The sequence below is a fragment of the Canis lupus genome, chromosome 25, assembly GCF_003254725.2.
Source record: "Canis lupus dingo isolate Sandy chromosome 25, ASM325472v2, whole genome shotgun sequence".
In the NCBI taxonomy this organism is placed as follows: domain Eukaryota; kingdom Metazoa; phylum Chordata; class Mammalia; order Carnivora; family Canidae; genus Canis; species Canis lupus.
The window spans coordinates 8,501,655-8,521,436 of NC_064267.1; the positions used below are offsets into that span (position 1 = coordinate 8,501,655).

At 38.8% G+C, this 19,782-nt stretch overlaps 1 long non-coding RNA gene across 5 annotated transcripts in view; it reads left to right on the top strand.

Moving 5' to 3' along the window:
- LOC112669448 (uncharacterized) overlaps nucleotides 1-19,782 on the top strand; it is a 362,442-nt gene that overhangs the window by 51,426 nt on the left and 291,234 nt on the right. For all 5 annotated transcript variants that reach the window (XR_003142264.2, XR_007406015.1, XR_007406014.1 and 2 more), the window contains one exon: nucleotides 840-999. This is a non-coding gene — a long non-coding RNA (uncharacterized LOC112669448). The remainder of the gene's footprint in view (nucleotides 1-839; nucleotides 1,000-19,782) is intronic.

The following is a 19,782-nucleotide window of genomic DNA, read 5'->3' on the forward strand; positions in this document are numbered from 1 at the left end:
TGTTGATAAGAGGAAGTATAGTTATGTGACCAGATTGTTCCTGATTGAGTCTGTGGACACAGGTAAAGATAGAATTAGACACAGCCTTCAAGAAATTCCCAGACAGTAATTTCTTAGCAAATTTTTGGAAAACTTAGTTTAAGCATATAGTAAATGTATAAAGGTGACCCAAAACATTTTATTTTGTTTTGTGATGTTCATGGTTTTTTAGTAATTTACTTCAAAAAGGCAATTAAAAATGATTTGTCTCAAAATAAAGAGATGTGTTAGTAAACATATCATTTATTTGCTAATAACTTACATAAGATGAAGAGATGACTGGAGGACTTCCCAGAAGTCAGATGAATGAAAAACCAAAAACAAGTCCAGATAACCATAAATAGATCATCTTCCTTCTGCAACTTGAACGTTTCCCCTCAGTCAGATCTTCTGATTTCATCTGCTGTAGCCTGGATGTAGGGTAATTACAATCCTATTCCTCTTTGTAATTCTGTGTTTAGAGGGAGTTTGGATTGTGGATTTATCTAGGGATAACAGAGATAAAGAAATATCCCAAGTTTTGCAAAGTAAAACCATAGCACCTCATACAGAAGGGATTAACAAGGACCCAGATGCCTCAGGAATAAGGTTTGGAGCCGTCTACAAGGCAAAGAACTCAGACAAGTTGGGGTCTGGCCATGGTGGAAAGAGTTGCTAAAGAAAAGTGATAAAACTGCTTGTTAGCAACCAATTGCTGAAATGAGGATGATGACATATACCACATTTCCTTCTTGTATCATGTAATGATAATGTCTTTGAACTAATTTATTTTTATCTCCTCCATTCCTTGGTATACATAGGATGTGTCGTGGTGGTGAACTTTACAAATTTACTTCAGAGCCTTCATAGTACCAGTATGAAATTGTGAGAAAACTGGGTGAGAAATGGATTTGGCCCAGATTTCCTGAATTCGGAGCTGGATGCAGTGAGACTCTTGGATTGTTTCCTTTTAGAAATAGGGTGAGTAAATTTTGATTCGTTCCCTTGAATTATGTTAAGGAGGAGTAACTGTTGATGTTATGACGCACATAAGAAGACTGGATATAGATCTTAGGCAAGTGGATACTTGTCATTCCTAGTGCTCATCTTCTTTGTTCTGTCTGCCTGGTGCACAAATCCAAACTCAGAATCGCCGGCTTTCTTGCCACTAAGTTGTGAACATTGGATGGAGCTAGGTCTAACAATCAGGTGCCTTATGCAGGTATTCCTTTTGGAAGTGAGCCTCATGAGAAACAAGCTCTGTCCAGAGCTCCCATTTTGCTGAGGCAAGTGGAAGTGGGAGTGTCTGGCTTTGGGCAGGATAGTGTGAGGATGCCAGGTAGAATTCTTGAGGATGCCAAGTGATGTAGGACTATGTCCACCCAATGCCTGTTAGCTGCTAAAAATTCAATAAATTATTACTATTGATAGTAGTAGTAGCATCAGCAGCACATAACAGAGTTCTTTAACCCTGGATGTGTTTAAGCATGGATTGGATGACCACCTGCAATGTTGCAGAGTGCCTGGGTTAGGTAACTGGTATACGTCATGCTTTGCTTTTTTGTTATCCTTGTTTTTGTTTCTTAGGGGGAGCTGCTGTTTCCTTATCCTTTGTTATTCTAGAGGGCTTTATAAAGGGGTCCTACTTCCCTATCACCAGGTCATTGTGGACATATGACTTAGACTGGTCAATAGAATACTGTATTGTATGGACATAGTATATGGACATATTGAATGGACATGGACATAGTGATTTTCCCCCATGGAGGTGGATGGGCATCTGATCCAAAAGGGCCAATTCTAAGATTGATTCTGATGCTGGGTGGGGGTATCTATTTTTTTCTGAGATCATTACCTCCAAGACTTGAGCTTTCATGAGCATCTTTTTATGTAGTCAAAGACCCTGGCCTCCACTTGGGTGAAGACAAACAGAGGGAAATAGAGCTGCGAAATGAAGAAAGAGAGAGAGAGAAAGAGAATGAAAATAAAGTGTGTGTGTGAGAGAGAGAGAAAGAGAGTGAGGGAGGGAGGAGAAAAAAAGAGGAAGGCAATTGGAGGGAGAAAGAAAGGGAGGAGAGGAGGTAGGAATAGGAGGGAAGGGAAGGAAACAGGGAGAGAGGGACTCAACAGCATCTTCTGACACCTTCATCAATCTGTGCCTGAAGTTACAGAATGCATTTCCTAGTGATACGAGCTAACAATGCCATTTTGGATTTAAGCTTTGTTGGATTGAGTTTTTGTTTCTTGCAAGTGGGAAAGTTCTACCTGAAAGAGCAAACATAGCCTTTTTGAATCTGAGACACTGAAATTTTCTGTAGAGGAAAAGAGGAATATTTTCCTTTTTTTCTTGAGTACCAAACCATATGGAAACCAACATCATACCCCAGGTACATATTTTATTTTTCAAACAGAAATTCTGAAAATAGGTTTTTAAATCTATGTCTGGGCAAGGAAAAGTAAAGAGACAATATTTATAGGGTTGAAAATAGAAGATTGGGATGCCTGAGTGGCTCACTGGTTGAGCATCTGCCTTTGGCTCAGGGCATGATCCCAGAGTCCTGGGGTTGAGTCTCGCATCAGACTCCCTGCAGGCAGCCTGCTTCTCCCTCTGCTTGTGTCTCTGCCTCTCTCCGTGTCTCTAATGAATAAATGAATAAAATATTTAAAAAAGAAAATAAAAGATTGTAGTGATTAATTTCCCTAAAGGGGTCCACTCTTATCACCAAGCATTTCTATTCTTGTCACCAGAAAAACAATTAGGTGGGTCCCCGAGTCCAAATACCCATCTATACAGTGCTATTGATGAGGTTCTTTAACTTTATGAATGCAAAAAAAAAAAAAAAAAAAGAATATGACTAAACTCATAGGATAGGACAAGAAATTCTATAGAGAAATTCCAAAAACTCATTTTAAAACAAAAAAAGACCTATTTGTCTTCAAAGAATAATTTGGGTTTTAACCAGATTTGGATTCCTCTTCTACCAGTCCATTTTTGAGCTGCTTCTTATTCTTGATACATTACTTACAGTACTGTTAAAAGATAATCTAATTTTGTTTAATCTTTGTAGCATCCTTTTATACATGGGAAAGACAGGCTTTAAGAAACTAAGAAATTAGCTCAAGTTTCATGATTTGTAAGTATGGAGCCAGAGCAAGACTATGTGATTTAAATTTGTTTCCTTTTTATTTTTAATTATTATTGTTGTGGTAAGAACATTAAACATGAGATCTACCACCTTGACAGATTTTTAAGTTCACAGTACAGTATTGTTAAATATAGGCACAGTGTTGTATGGCAGTTCTCTGGAACTTATTCATCTTACATAATTAACATTTTATACTCTGATTAGCAAACCCACTCCCCCACTTCTCCAGTCCCTGGCAATCACATTTTACTCTCTGTTTCTATGAGATTAACTATTGTTAGATATATCATATATGTGGAAACATACAGTGTTTCATTATGTGACTAACTTATTTCATTTAGTATAATGATCTCGTTTCATTCATGTTGTCATATATTGAAGGATTTCCTTCTTTTTTAAAAAATTTATTTATTTATTCATGAGAGACACAGAGAGAGGCAGAGACACAGGCAGAGGGAGAAGCATGCTCCCTGCAGGGAGCCTGATGAGGGACTTGATCGCAGGACCCCAGGATCACAACCTGAGCCAGAGGCAGTCAGACACTCAACCACTGAGCCATGCACACGTTGCTTCCTTCTTGTTTAAGGCTGAATAATATTCCAGTGTGTGTCTGTCATATTTTTTATCATATTTGTAATCCATTCAGCCATTGTTGGTTGTTTAAGTTTTTTCCACATCTTGGCTATTGTGAATGGTGTTGTAATATACTTTTTGGCCGTTTGTAGATCTTTGGAGAAATGTCAGTTTAAGTCCTTAGCCCATTTTATGGTTGGGCTATTGGTTATTTTGCTATCAAGTTGTAGGAGTTCATTATATAGTTTGGAAATTAATCCCTTATCAGATAAATAGTGTGCAAATATTTTCTCCCATTCCATAGGTTGCCTTTCAATGCTATTTTTTTTCCTTTGCTATAGTCCCACTGTCTATTTGTGTTTTTGTTAACTGTGCTTTTGGTGTCATCTCCATGAAATCATTGTCAAGACCAAACCTTTTACCCTATGTTTTATTCTAGGAGTTTTATGATTTCAGATCTTCTGTTTAAGTATTTATGCCATTTTCAGTTGTTTTCTATATATGATATACAATAAGGGTCTGATTTTATTCTTTGCATGTAGATATCCAGTTTTCCCAGCACCACTTGTTGAAGAAACTATCCTTTCCCCATTGTACAGTTCTGACACCCTTGTTAAATATCAGTTGACTGTATATGTGTAGATTTATTTCTGGGGTTTGTATTCTGTTCCATTGGCCTAGACAGGCCAGTAGTGTTTATGCCAGTACCATCGTGTTTGAATTACTGTAGCTTTATAATGTAGCTTGAAATCAAAAAGTGTGATGCCTCCAGCTTTGTTGTTCTTTCTTGGGAGTGTTTGGTTGATTAGAATTCTTTGTAGTTCCATATGAAAGTTTTTCCTCTAACATCAGGACTAAGGGAAGGATGCCCACAGTGACCACTTTTATTCAACACAGAACAAGAAGTCCTAGCCAGAGCAATTAAGTGAGAAAAATTGCCCCTGTTTGCAGATGACATAATCTCATATGTAAAAAACTTTGAGGATTCCAGAAAACAACTTAAAATAAACTCAGTAATATTGCAGGATAAAAAATCAATTTATGAAAATTAGTTTTTCTATACACTAACAATGAATTGCCTGAAAAGGAAATTAGGAAAACAATCTCATTTACAGTAGTATCAAAAAGAATAAAATATTTAGGAATAAACTTAACTAAGGAAGGAAAAGTTTGTACACTGAAAACTATAAAATATTGATGAAGGGAATTAAAGAAGATACAAATAAATAGAAAAATATCTCCATGTTTATGGATTAAGAAACTTAACATTGTTAAAATGTCCATACTACCCAAAGCAATCCAGATTTAATGCAATCTCCATTAAAACCCAATGACATTTTTTTTACAGAAATTGAAAAAACAATTCCAAAACTCATATTGAACCACAAAGGACTGAAGATAGCCAAAATTATTTCTAAAATGTGTGCTATTGATGTGATAATGACATAATGAAAAAAATATCTCTAAAAAGAAAATGTAGGAAAATAATTAAGTGTAGATATGCAGTATATACTGTAGCTGGCACACAAACACCAATTCTACATATCTCTTACCAACTCTGTGTTCAGTGATGCTATTTGGTTATTTGAAATCAGAAATAATAGGAGTATTTACACCACAGAAAGTGGCAGACTCTACAAATCAGGACTTTTATTTGGAAAGCCAGTTGTTAAAGCTTTAACAGCACACCACCGCCTGCATGTTAATGAACATCATGGCTCATTTTTATTTTCACAAATTAGTGCACACATAAAAATATATAACATATATAATGATATTAATATAATTATTCTTAATATTTATTTTAAAAGAATTCATTTCCACTCAGTCTAAAATTTGGAGTTTTGAAATTAAAGATTTAAATAGACTCTAAAGCAACCAGTATAATTTAAGAAACTAAAATTAAGGAAGTATTCCTTTTCAAGATAAATTTTGACATGAAAAACATTTCAAAAGGTATTTTGAGACATAGAATTTGGTCTTTAAACTGGTATATGGGTATCAGAGATTAGGATGCCAAGTATATTTAATGAGGTATCATGTTACTTCAATCCTTTTCAGGGACTGTGGGGTAGGAAAGAAAATCTTGGCTATGGCAGCCGTAAGTACCAGCATTCTAGTCTCCTGTCAACCTGGGCTAACTTTTCACTCAGAAAATACAGTCACCTTATCCTTACTCCCCTAGAGCAGTACACCAACCTGATAGTAGAAACATATTATTGAGACAGTGCTTCACTATAATTGACATCATAGTGATATCAAGGTAGTTTCTTAAGGAGGAAAGATGTCAGTCAGGTAGAAATATTTTGGTGGCAAATGAACAATTAGGATGACAGAGCTATCTCATCACTGAGAGCAGCTTAATAGGAGAGCCCCCTTGGAACCTTCACTTTTTAAAAGTTGAAACACTCTGATTGGTTCAGGAGGCAGTGGAAAATCCATATATAGAGCTTAAGTTTTGCTTGTTATATAAATGTAAAATCTTCCTCTTCTCTTGCATTACAACAAAATATGACAATGGAAATATAAAATGAATTGATTATTAAAATAGAATCCAACAAATCTGGAAGCCTACACTGAGTAACAACTTTGTGTGAGAGTCTGAGATACTAATAATTTATTAGAAGAAAAAGGATAGGGAATCCCTGGGTGGCTCAGTGGTTAAGTATCTGCCTTCAGCCCTGGGCATGATCCTGGAGTCCCGGGATTGAGTCCCACATCAGGCTCCCTGCATGGAGCCTGATTCTCCCTCTACCTGTGTCTCTGCCTCTCTCTCTCTCTCTCTCTCTCTATATATATATATATATATCTTTCATGAATAAATAACATTTAAAAATCTTTAAAAGAAGAAGAAGAGGAAGAAAAAAGTATATATACATGTGGACGAATAGGTATTAATATGGGGAAGTAAATAAGGTCAAAAGTGTGAGAGATGTATATTTTACAAGAGATAAGGAAAAAAAGAAATCACTGCTAAGTTGTGATGAACGATTGCAAGGATCAAGTGGGATATAATCTGGTCTTTGATCACTCTATTTGGAATGGATAGAAACTAAGGACAGAGAGTGAGTATTCATCTTTAGCAAATATGTGAATATTTCTAACTGGAAAATAGAGATGTGAATGACATACAGACCCATATTCTCTCTGTATCAATGTTTTTGTCTGGGAGCTAGCTAAGGGAACTAAATCTAACTATTCTGCATGTGTGACCTCCATGGGCTCCCAAAGTGAGGGCTAAGGTGCTATGAATTGGGCTAGTAGAAAAAGCACTGGCCTAAGAATAAAGAGACCCATGCCCTCATCCTGTCTGCACCACTGACTTCATTTGTTTCTCTTATTTATAAAACCAGCCAGGTAGGGTATTGAAGCCTAACAATCCCTTCAAGTTCTTAAATTCCTTGATAATGCCTGGAACCACAGGGCCATTTGCGATGTCACTCTTCAAGTATGCTAAACACTTTGTCCTTTTGGTCATTGCTCATATAGGAGTCTGTGTTCCTCAGACAGCCAGTTCACACTTTGCTCTGTTGTATGCCAGGTCATTTTTACTACTAATTCTCAAAATTGAGATCAGATGTATTAGTTCCTTAAGATTTACATTCAGGTAGTTCTCAGTTTTGACTGCTCATTAAAATATCCAGAGGACAGACACTTAAAACTACTATGTCCCACTTGGGGATTCTGATTTAGTTGGTCTTGGGTGTAGCCTGGGCGTGGAGATCTTTAAAAGCTTCCCAGGTGATCCTACTGTGCATCTTGTGTTGAGAACTATTGTATGTAGGACAGTTTCAGGTCCTTATTAGCAGCATTAGTTTTATAAGTCATATCCTGCAGTCTGGCAAGACTAACTTCAGTTTCCTAATTTGCCTACGTGATTCTACAAGCAGTAGATCAGTCCTATGTTGGCTGGTGAGAGAGCTCTCTGTTAAGCCTGTCCTAGGTCCCAAACCTCTCCTCCCCAAAACAAAACTCTTACCCTTAGTAGAAATAGAATGGTAGGGAAAAGGCTTGTTCAAGCCCTGCCTCATCTGAAACACCTGTAAAACTTATCACAGAAGCTGAGGATTCAGTATAGATAGGAAAAGCCTGGGAACTTACTCCCAAATAATGTATTTAATGCTTTTAGTAATAGATGGAGCCTCAAGATAAAATGATGCAATTCTAAAGGAAAAGCCACTACACATAGCTTGGTAATGATATCTAAAGGAATAGGCTTTAATGAATACTAGGATACCAATATTTAAAGCAAGTCAAAAAGCTTTCTAAGCCAGTAAAGATAGCACCTGCAATTTTTAACATGTTGTCATTCAGGAAGGACTACCTAGGAAAAACAGGGAAAATAGATTACTGCAAAATGAAAAGCATATGGTGTGCAACTGAACAAATTTGGCATACTTGTCCAAAGTAAATGCTTTCTAAATATAATCACTCTGTGTCACACAGTGATTCCACAGGATTCCATAGGGGAAAAAAAAAAAAGCCTTTGACCACATGGCCAAATTAAAAGAACATTCTTTGGAGTGAAATTATTCTTTGTTTACAATGTGTGTGTTCTTGTCTTTTAAATGACAAGTGCTATTTTACCATAATGTGTCTTCAATCAAGCAGATGAGTTAAATTCTTTAGCCTTGGGGGAAAACTAGTACAGAAGTCAGGAGAGAGGGGCGCCTGGGTGGCTCAGTGTTTTAGTGCTTACCTTCGGCCCAGGGCGTGGTCCTGGAGTCCTGGGATCCAGTCCCACGTCAGGCTCCCTGCGTGGAGCCTGCTTCTCCCTCTGCCTGTGTCTCTCATGAATTAAAAAAAGAAGAAGAAGAAGAAGAAGTCAGAGGAGAATATTGAATTCCAGGGATCCACCTAGGGTCTTCCTAATGCTGTTTGATTGTGTGCAGCAAAATAGAGAGGTTACTATTGAAGGTATTAAATCATTCTCTGAGGAGGGATTTAAGAAGTCCAGGGTAAGCAGAATTTCTCCACCTTGGGGTATGTGAGGGCCGTAAAGTGGAAGCTAGCGAAAAAAAGAACAATGCAAATCATTTTGGGTATCTGTTGTTACAACAAAAACTATTCTCCGAACTCATATGTTAAAACAACCATGTTATTTTATATCTTAACTATTTGATCGATCTTTTGAGCAAAGCTGAGCTGGGAGATACTTCTGCTCCATGTGACATCACTCTTTGGTACTTAGCTGGTGGCTGGGCTGGTCTGAAAGGGTCCAACTGACCTGTCAACATGCCTGGGGGCCTTGGTGGCCACCTGGAAGGCTGAACTCAGCTGAGCCATTTCCTTCCTCCTGTGACCTCAGGACCTCTCCACATGACCAATGTACCTGTTATAGGGCAGGGCAGGGCTCTTAGAGGCTAGGCAGAAGCAGCCGGTCCTCTTAGAAGTCAGACCCAGAATGGTCATCATTCTGCCATACTCCATTGGTCAAAGTAGTCACAGGCCAGCCCTAATTCAAAGAGTAGGGAAACAAATCACACTTTTCTGTAGGAAGAGTATTAAGAAAGCACAGCTACCATTAATATTCCAGGCAGCTTGCCCTCTGGCCACAAATGCTTTAGATTCCTCCCACAAGACTCCCAAAGTCTTGTTCCACTATGGCATTGGCTTGGAGTCCAGGATCTCATTTTCTGAGTCAGGTCTAGATGTAGATGAGGCGTTTCAGGTATAATTACTCCAATACATGCCCTATTGCTTTGAAGACCTGTGAATTAAAGAGACAAAGTATCTGCCTCAGTATACAATGGTTCTGTGGTAAGCACTCCCATTTTAAAGCAGGAAAATGGGAGGTACATAGTTGTGACTGCTTGATTAGGGTCCAGTGCTATTCCCTTGGAATGATTTTCCTCCATTTTTGGGTCTATCAGTTATCCACTGATAAGTAATAAATAATTCCAGACCCTAAGGGGGGTCTGGAACAATGTATTATTAAGACATTGTATTAAGACAACGATGTATTATTCCCTGTCATATTTCTGTCAGGTAACTGGACTCAACAGTTTCCACTTGCTGAGATGTGCTTACAGTCAATCTTGACTAGGGCTTGCAGTCACCTGAAGGCTCACCTCTATTGTCTTGCCAGAGTTCTAGTTACAAGACTGGGCTCTTAATAAACCTGCTTACTCTCAGCTCCATACCCCCTCTGCAATGGTTGGGATTGGAACTCTGAAAAATTGTATTTCCCAAATGCCCTTGTTTGCTGGTGTCTATTAGATTTTGCCAGTGAAAAGCACTCAAGGAAGTATCAGAGGCAAGAAGAGAGATAGTTTCATTCTACATTTTCCAGTTTCTTTCAGCTTCGTTGCAGTTGAAACAGACACTTGGTTCTAAGCCGAGCTTTTTTTTTTTTTTTTTAAATTGGGGTATAATTTATATAACATTATATTAATTTCAGGAGTATATGTAATGATGCAGTATTTGTATATATTGCAAATTGATCATGACAATAAGTCCATGTAACATCCTTCACCATATATAATCACAGATTTTTTTCTTGTGATGAGATATTTTAAGATCCACTCTCCTAGCTACTTTCAAATATGCAATACAGTATTATCAACTATAGTCACCATGCAGGACATTATATCCCCATGACTTGTTCATTTTATAACTGGAAATTTGTACCTTTGATCTCTTTCACCCATTTTGCCCACTTCCCACCCTCACCTTAGGTAACCCCCAGTGTATGCTCTATATTTATGAGAACCCCAGATTCTTTGGACACCAATGACTGAGCATCCTTCCTCAGGTTAAGTATCAGTTGTGTGAACCTTACCGGACAGGTTTGAACACCAGCCCCAAGAGCCCCATCTTGAACTCCTAGGTTCTTGTAACCCCTGCTTTCCCTCAGGTAACACTGGAACAGACTCCTACAGTTATTAATCTCTGAGGGACCTCAGCATGCTTTTTTGCTTTTTCAACCCCACCATATTTATAAAACCAATCCCTTTTATGTGATATGGTATAATTTCTGTTTTTATGACTGGAACTTAATGGATGTAAAGACTAAACCAATTGCTTTCTTTCTTGTGTTTCTTGCCTGGCTCCTGTTGTAGCCTATGTTCCTGAGCTCATTTTTATGGCCATGTTTAATATGCCCTCTCTCTGCCTCAAGTAGGTCAGCCCTTTTCAGAAATCAATTGCATAAGTATTTGAAGAAATCTCTCTTAATCTGAGGAGAACATGCTACAAGTTTACCACCATCTTTCCTAACAACAACAACAACAAAAATTATTAAAACTAAAATGGGGTCAAGCAGACTCTTCATTAAGATCCATGGCCGAGCCCCACTGGTCTATGTGGATTCACTCATATCAAACAGCTCCCTAGGTGTTATTCCAGATTCTCCTGTTATGTTCCATGGCTGCAGCTCGGGTCAAAGTTGTACATATCAGTGACAGCCATATTTGTGCAATTGAACCACCCCCTTCACCTTGCAATGTTCTGTGGCCTCCGAATTTGAAGTGCATATTTTATAAGCATCCTCCAATTTTAGAGGAAAATTCTATATCACGTCGCTAAAGGCAGTACTGCAGGATTTGACAAAGTATCTAGTTCAGTTGTTCTCAGCATACCAGTTCAAAAAGCTGCATTTCATACACTATTCACACTCCTTTATCACTAGGTTCAGACACTCTCCCAGGAAAATGTTCTTTCAGATCAAATATTATCCTATTGTGTCATCTTTGGAAACTCCCAGGTGGATATTATTTCCGCTACTCTTCCTCTTTATATAAGAGAATATTGGAGAGAGGGTTCCATAGCTGAGTTTAGGTGTGGAATCTGCTATTTAAATGCTGTCTCTTAGGTCTAATCCAAACTATCTGGTCCACAGGCCTACCCACAGCATGTGTCCATGCTGTGTCTGCATTACTAGCAAAGGTCCATTGTCTAGAGGGTCAAATTATTCTTTGTAGCTGATGGTATCTATGACCCAAGCCCTCTGCTGTCATGGAAGAGAGTTGTTTCTCTGGGAAATCTATCTGGGACTCTGGGATTTGACTTCAGGGGTTTATTAGAGAATATTCTCTGGGACAACACTGACATAGGAGCACAGGAAGGAGGATTGAGCAGCAGATATTGAAATGCAGTACAGCTGCAGCAGAAGCTTCAGCCATCCCAAAATCAAGTGAAGGGATCTGAACATTGGGCATCCTCAATCACTGGATATTGGCTACCTCTAGGAACAGGGAATAATGTTGGATGAGGCAGCTGCATTCAGCCAAAATGACGTCCCAGAGAGTAATGCAGCTGGATCTGAATGATGCACCAGAGGACAGACTACAGTCTAGCTCTTGCTTGGATCCACTTGCTTCATATAATAAGTTCAGTACATTTAGGAAAAGCTCCCCCAAGATTCTGGTAGTTTTCTTTTCCTGGGAAAATTTTCAAGATGATGTTTATTGGGATGAAATATAGCCCCCTTTGCTGAAACTGATCTCAAGACCACAATTAATGCTAATCATCATCCTTCTCTACTACTTATTCCAGATTCCACTTTCGCTTTTTTAGGACCTCTGCTGTTATAGGTGACTTTCCTGGTAAGGTGGCCTAGAACCTCATGCTGAGGTGTCTAAGCCTCTGGACGCCTTGTCCTTCTAAGATCATGGTTATTTTCCTGGTTCATTTACTATCAAAACTGAACAAAGGAATACAAAGAGCTACTACAGTGATCATCTAGTGCCAAAGATCTTTTCTTTGCAACCAATGTGTAATGAGACCTCTGTCTCCTTCTAATGACCAGATTAATTGCTCCTGCCAATTGGTTACTACTCCTTCTTTGATTGAAAGTCTTTTAGTACAAGAAGCCTAAGTAACTCAGCACCAGCCATACTTAAAGCTAAATTGGACTGTTTCTGTGTCCCCTGATGGAGGCATTCCCTTTCTAGGAACTGGAAACTTTAGATCTATAAAGCCTAAAGCTGTGGGGATAGGAAGAACAAATTCCCAGGTGGGACACTGAGTGATGATAACAGAACAGTTCCTACATAAATATTTTGATTCTCAGACCAATGTATTCACCTACTGCGAACACAGTATTATACATTGTCACAGCATGATTTAACATGTTACTGTATCCTGGAGGACAGCATACCATATACACAGGGTATTCTTTCCAAGTTGGCTCTTCAACTGCACCTTCAAGAAGTTCATCTCTCCTTATTCGGCTGGCAGCCTCCAGATAGTATGGTAATGTGAAAGGACTTGTGAATTCTGTGGTCACATGCCAACTGCTACAACTCATTTGCCAGGACCTGCATGCCTTGGTCCATGTAATGTCATGTGAGGTTTTCATCTCACTGGATGAAATCTCTAAGTCCTAAAATAATGGTATTGTCTGAGGCTGGGAGGAAAGGAAGGCAAATCCATACTTGGAATATGTTTCAATGTTAGTCACTATGAAGTACTACCTATATTGGTTTCCTAGGGCTCCTATAAAAAAGTATCACAAACTGGGTGGCTTAAAATTACAGAATTTTATTCTCTCAGAATTCTAGGGCCCCAAAATCACAGTTTCAGCAGGGCCATGCTCCACTGAGACTCTGGGGGAGAATGCTTACTTCTTCCTGCCTTCTGGTAGTTTCCTTCAGTCCTTGTTTCCTGTTTTACAGTTGCATAACTACAATACATACCTCCATCTTCATGTAGTGTTCTTCCTGTGTGTCTGTGTTTTTTCTTATAAGTGTACCTGGATTAGGACCCACTCTAATGACCTCATCCTAACTTGGTTACATTTCAAAACCCTGCTTCCAAATAAGATCACACAGGTTCCAGTCACTAGGACATCAACATATCTTTTAGGAGACACAGTTCAACCCATAACACTACCCCTTCAAAGGTAACAGGGATCCAATGTAGTCAACTTAACACTAAGCAGCTGGCTGGACTTTTTGAGGGATGGTGTCTTATTGGAGGCACATTGTTGGTCCATGTTATGGGTCAGTTTGATATTCAATGGTACCAGTAGCTATGTCAGTCTTACTTGATGGAAGGTCATGTTGTTTGACTCATGCATAGTATCTCCTGGGGCACCTGACTGGCTGTGTCAGTAGGGCATGCAACCTTTGACCTCAGCATTGTGATTTCAAGCCCTATGTTGCAGGTAGAGATTATTTTTAAACAATAGCATCCATCTCTCCCACCAGAGCTACACCATCCTATAGCACTGGAGTGAAAAATTACAAGAGACTGTCTTGTGTCAAGTAGCTAAGTCATTCTGCCTAGTTGGGTGTCATGCCTGTTCTGAGCAGTAACTATCTGAGGGGTATTAACCTGAAATACAAAGATATTTTCACTTGATGTTCATTCTCATAGGTTCATCTAGTTGCTTTACCCAAGATCTTTGCTTTTCCTTTAAGCCCCTGACCAGCCAACCAGGCCATTTGCTACTGTTCAAGAGCCTGACTTAATATTTCTTTGAGCTACCTTTCTTTCTACACATTGTGAAAGACCAGATGCACTGTTTATAGCCCTGGAAGCCCATTGGAAGAATTTCTTCTCATGTTATCATTTAGGACCACTTGCCATGGGGTACGAGGGCAACAGAAGTCCACTTCTATCTTGTACCCACATACTGCACCAACTATTCATGAACTAAGCTTGGTTTGCTTACTCCTTGGTTAGAGGGCTATAGGGATACCCTGCCCTCAGCCCATGTTGTTAGAGGTATAAGCTGAGACAAAGGTGCCAGTATAACAGTAGTGGATGACAAGCAGGTTTGGGTCACCTGCTTTTACAGTCTACTTTTGCCCTCTGGCTCTGCTCATGCCTGATCCTGGACATCTCACTGCCATTTAACACTGGATTCTTCCTGAACCACTGGGCCTCCTGATTTGATGGGTCTGACAAAACCCAGCTCATGATGGGCAGCTCTGGCTGCAGAGTCACTTGATGGCATATGCCAAGTATTCTGTCTTGATCAAGGCCCAAAAGCATGTCAAGATCTACATTTCAATTGGTGTATAATACTCTGCCACAAATATCTTCAAAAACTTTAGGGGTCAAAAAAAAACTTTAGGGGTCACAACAGTGTGATTCTTCTACTGGGGCTTGCCCTAAATTCCATGTGACGTCTTTTGCCTCCTCAGATTTCTCTGTTATCTACTGTTTACCTGACTGTATGGCCCAAGTGAGAAGCTGCTTCCACAGTAGCCCGAATCTTCTGCTAAACTCTTTTCTGAGCCACACTCAGAGTGAATAGCCATCTAGACACTTATTTAATTGTTTAGAGAAGTATCCCCAGTATAGATGGCACAGCAGCTGCAGTTAAAGCTACAACTATCTTGAGTTGGCAGTAATCCATGGTCACCCTCCAATATCTGTCAGACTCCTGTTGGAGCCAGTCTTATGAATTAGAAACATAAAGGAAGCCACCATCTCTGAATTCGTTAGGTCTTTAAGGGTTGCACTAATTTATGCCATTTCCCTTGTGATTTACTTTCATAGCTAGAAGAAGGGTACTTCCAGAGGCTTCCACTCAGCTTTCTCAACTACCATGCTCTTGCCAGCACACCAAGAAATATGTGTGCCAACCTCATATATGTCTATTCCCATTGTACTTTGAGAGACTGGAGCAATGACCTCTCTCTTGACAAGTGTTCCTGCTGTGGAACTAGATCTGGGTTGAAATAACATGTACTATCTGGTCTACATGAGTCTTACTTCTATGAAGATACCCTTGATGATGTTAGTTCCTAGGTATCAACATCAACTCAGATTTTGGATCCAACAGTTCTCAAATGTCTGGTTCATAAGTATATAGTGGCACTTCGCCTTCCATAGCACATGATTACCCAAGGAAATGGCTGAATCCCTTTAGAGAATGACTGGAGGAGTTATTACTGGTTGTAGTGGTGCCAATTCCTTCCTCTTGGGCCTAACTTCTAGGTCCGTGGGCTCCAGGTCTGAAAAATGGCTTAGGTCTGGAAACCTGGCAAAGGATAGGGACTTTTTATTTGGGACAGCTTCCCCCAGCATTCTGATTATCCATCCTTGATTTATTTTGGTAGTATAGATGGAGCAATATGTTGTTGGCTGCCCATCTATTTTGTTCTTAGGGTTGCTGTCTTATACCAGCCATCACTTTATCTCTTTGCAAATCAGGCTTCCTGGCTCCCTGACCTTGCCTCTTATTATAATAATTATAATGTGCCCACCTTACATATCTCTAAGGGAGAGCATCACCTCCATTTCTTTTATTTTAAGATCCTAGCTATGGATCAGGCATCACATGGGAGCCTGTTAGAAATGCAGAATTTCAGACCCCAAACCAGTTCTACTGAATCAGAATCTTCATTTTAACAATCTCTTCAAGTGATTTCTATGCTTGAAAAGCTCTACACAAATCTTGCTTTCGTTTTCAACCCCAGACTTATAAACCAAAGCATAATTACTCCTCCAGTTTTAATGCTATAGTTTTAAATATAGGTTCTCTTTTGACACTTACAGTCCATGCCATTATAGATCAGCAGGCTGGGCCCAGACCTTTCCCCTGATGTTGTCATTAACAGAACTGTAGAAATCATTAAACAAAATCAAGAACTGTGTTTATCCAACCTAATCATACAAATTTATGTAAAATCCCTTGCCTTCATTATAGTCATTAGTGAATGAAAACATTTTTGTACTTCCACAAGTACATTTCATTTTTAAACATCATACATTTTATACCAAAGCTTTCAAGCCACCACTTTTACCTATGAGATCAAGGACGTGGACAGAAACGTCATTTAACCATTCATTGACAGACTGTGCTGTGACAATTAATTGCTTTATGTTGTAACTTTAGCAAGCACAAGCATAAGTTTTGCTTGATCAATAGCCACACTATTGAAATTAGTGCTGGGGAAAAAAGCTAGGTCCAATAATAGTAGAGATTGGTAAAACTTACCCAAGCGGACCTTTGTGAGGTAAGCCTAGAAGTCCTATGTGCAATTCTAGGGAGCATGGCAACCCTTTGGAAGACATTTTGGCTATATCTCTAAAATGCATGTACCATTTGACCTAGAATTTCCATTTGTATCAATCAGGATTGATTTGGCTGAATGCAACCAAATCCAATTAGTGACTTAACCAAATAGAGCTTATTTTTGTCCTAAGGAATAAATCTAGCATAAGGCATTCATCTGTTATTGGCATGTGAGTTGCATCCTCATGATTAGAATATATCTCATACCAAACAAATTCCAGAGTAAAGTATAAAGGTCAAAAGACAAAAGGGACATGTCCAGTTGGGCCTGCACCCTATAGTAAGCTTTCCCTGAAGGGAAAATCTATTATATTTCCTTATATATCATTGACTTTGTCTCCTCAGTCACTTTTCACTTGCTGCCTAAGTACAAAAGAGTTCAGGAAGCTGAGCATTAGAAGCAGGGCACTTTGTCACCCCACACAAAACTGGGGAGAGAAAGGAAGAGTGGGCATTGGGTGGACATCTAGCTATGGCTGTCGCATCATCACTAGAAATATATCCTTCAGATTTATTCTCAGCAATATACAATGATGTGTGCAAAAGCGCTCATGACAGCAAAAATCTAGCAATAATATTAATGACCATCAGTTGAGGACTTGTAAAGCTAATTTTTAATTTATAATATGAAAAACTATGCAACAATTAAAAATGAAGTTTATGTGGACAGGTGTCCAAAATGCAATTAAGTGAAGAAAGAAAGCTGAACTATTTAGAACTACAAAGAAATATATCTATTTTTATATACACTTATTGATACATATATGTAAAATACATATATAGATATTTAAATGATTCCATTAGAGAAAAAAGAGAGAGAAAGAATTAATTAGATAAAGGTAGTACAAGTAGAAAGATGAAAAAGTCCTGGAATAATACACAATAGAATATAAATGGTATTTTCCTCTGGGATGTGGAAATGGGAAGCTGGGTTTAGGGGTGCAATGGGCTTTTACATCCTTTGGTAATGATTGAAAATTTTTAAAAACTTTTATTTAAAATGAATAATAAGGCATTAATATCAAGACATAAGAAAAAAGCAATTATAAGTATTTTATTAAGTAAATGTATCACTTGTGTAACTGAAGATAAAGGACAAAGCTTCCAGACTGGCCTGAAGGCTAGTCCTGGCTGTATTTCTCCATAATTCTGTCATCCTATTGTTGGCTTTGTTCTTAAACTGACTTTTCTCAAGTGACACAATAGCTATAGCAGTTCTTGGGCTTATATCAATATGCAATAGCATCTGGAAAGAAAGGAGAGAGTCATCTGGCTCTCCCTTTTAAAAACAATGTTAAGATCTTTTACAGAAATCTTTGGCATATCTGCCTCATGTCTCATTGTTGTAATTTTGGAGTGGCCACTGTGGCCTGGGGAATATGATGTGTTGTTGGGTTTAGACTCGGCTCCCTAAGGCCTCAGTTCCACCAGTGGTTTTTAGTCTTGATTGCTATATTAGTTTGTGAGGACTGCTGTAACAAAGTACAGCAAACTGGGTGGCACACACAACAGAAGTTTATTGCCTCACAGTTCTAGAGGCTAGATGTCCAAGATCAAGGGGTCAAGAATAGGGTAGATTCCTTCTGGGGGCATCTGTTCTGGGTCTCCCCTAGCTTCTGGTGGTTTCTGGCAATTTTTGATGTTCCTTGGCTTCTGCCTGGCCACCCTGATAGCTGCTTTCATCTTCAAATGGCATTCTCTCTATATCTGCTTCATAGTCCAAATTTCCCCTATATATAAGGACACCAATCATATTAGATTAAGATCCCACCATATTCCAGTATGAACTCATTTTAATTAATTACATCTTCAATGACCCTATTTACAAATAAGGTAACATTATGAAGTACTAATAGTTCAGACTTGAACAAATAAACTTTTTGCAGATACAATTCAACTCATAATACATGCCCACTAGGATCATCCGAGAAATTTTAAACAATGCTAATAATGCCTGGCCTGAGCACCACTCCAAACCAGTTAAGTCAGAATTTCTGTGCAAGGGACCCAGGCAATAGGTATTTTTTAAAAGTCTCTCAGTGTGAATCTAATGTGCAATGAAGGTTGAGAAATGCTGCCTTAGGGGCCTGAGCCCCAGAGCTGGGGCAGTGGAGTTAGATTTTCCTAAAGCACATGGGCTGCACAGGGAAGAAATGGAAACCCAGATATAAAACAAAAAGGGATGCTGAGGAGGTCATCTCCAATGTCCACATGTTATGGCAAACTCCAGCTTGGATCAGACAGACATTTGGCTGTGGAATAGTTCACACCTTAGGTATTGCTAATAGGCAGGCAAGTGGTCCAAGTATGATATGTGTTTCTTCCCAACAGATACCTCACCAGAGAATGAGGCGAGGAATAGGAGAGAAGATCTTTGAAAAGCCTGGATGGAACTAGTATGAATTATAGGACAAAGAATCAGGGGCCCATCCATATGGCATGGATAAGTGGGTATTCATGATGCACTGTGATCACAGACTTCAAAGACACCCCAGTTTATGACACGGTAAAATACCAGGTCTGTAGGTGACAGGATTTGACATTGAGGCTCCTTGGTATGTAGATAGTCCCTGGCTTACAATGGTTTGACTTATAATTTTTCAACTTCATTATAGTGCAGAAATAATATGCAGCAGTAAAAACCATACTTTTAATCTTTAATTTTGATCTTTTCCCAGGCTACTGATATGTGGTGCTGTACTGTCTCATGATCCTGGACAGGAGCAGCCTTAGCAAACAGTTAGCCTGTGATCATGAGGGTCAACAATCAATATACTGACAACCATTCTATATCCAGACAGCTACTGTGATTTTCACTTTCAGTACAGTATTCAATAAATTACATGAACTATTCAGTACTTGATTAAATAGGTTTTGTGTTAGATTTTGTGCACTGTAGGCTAAAATAAGTGTTCTGATCATGTTTAAGGTTGGCTAGGCTAAGCTAGGTTAGGTGTATTAAATCCATTTTTGGCTTAGGATATTTTCAATTTATGATGGGTTTATTGAAATATGAACCCATCGTAAGTTGAGGAAAAGCCATACTAAATTACTTGGGATTGATCTTAGAGT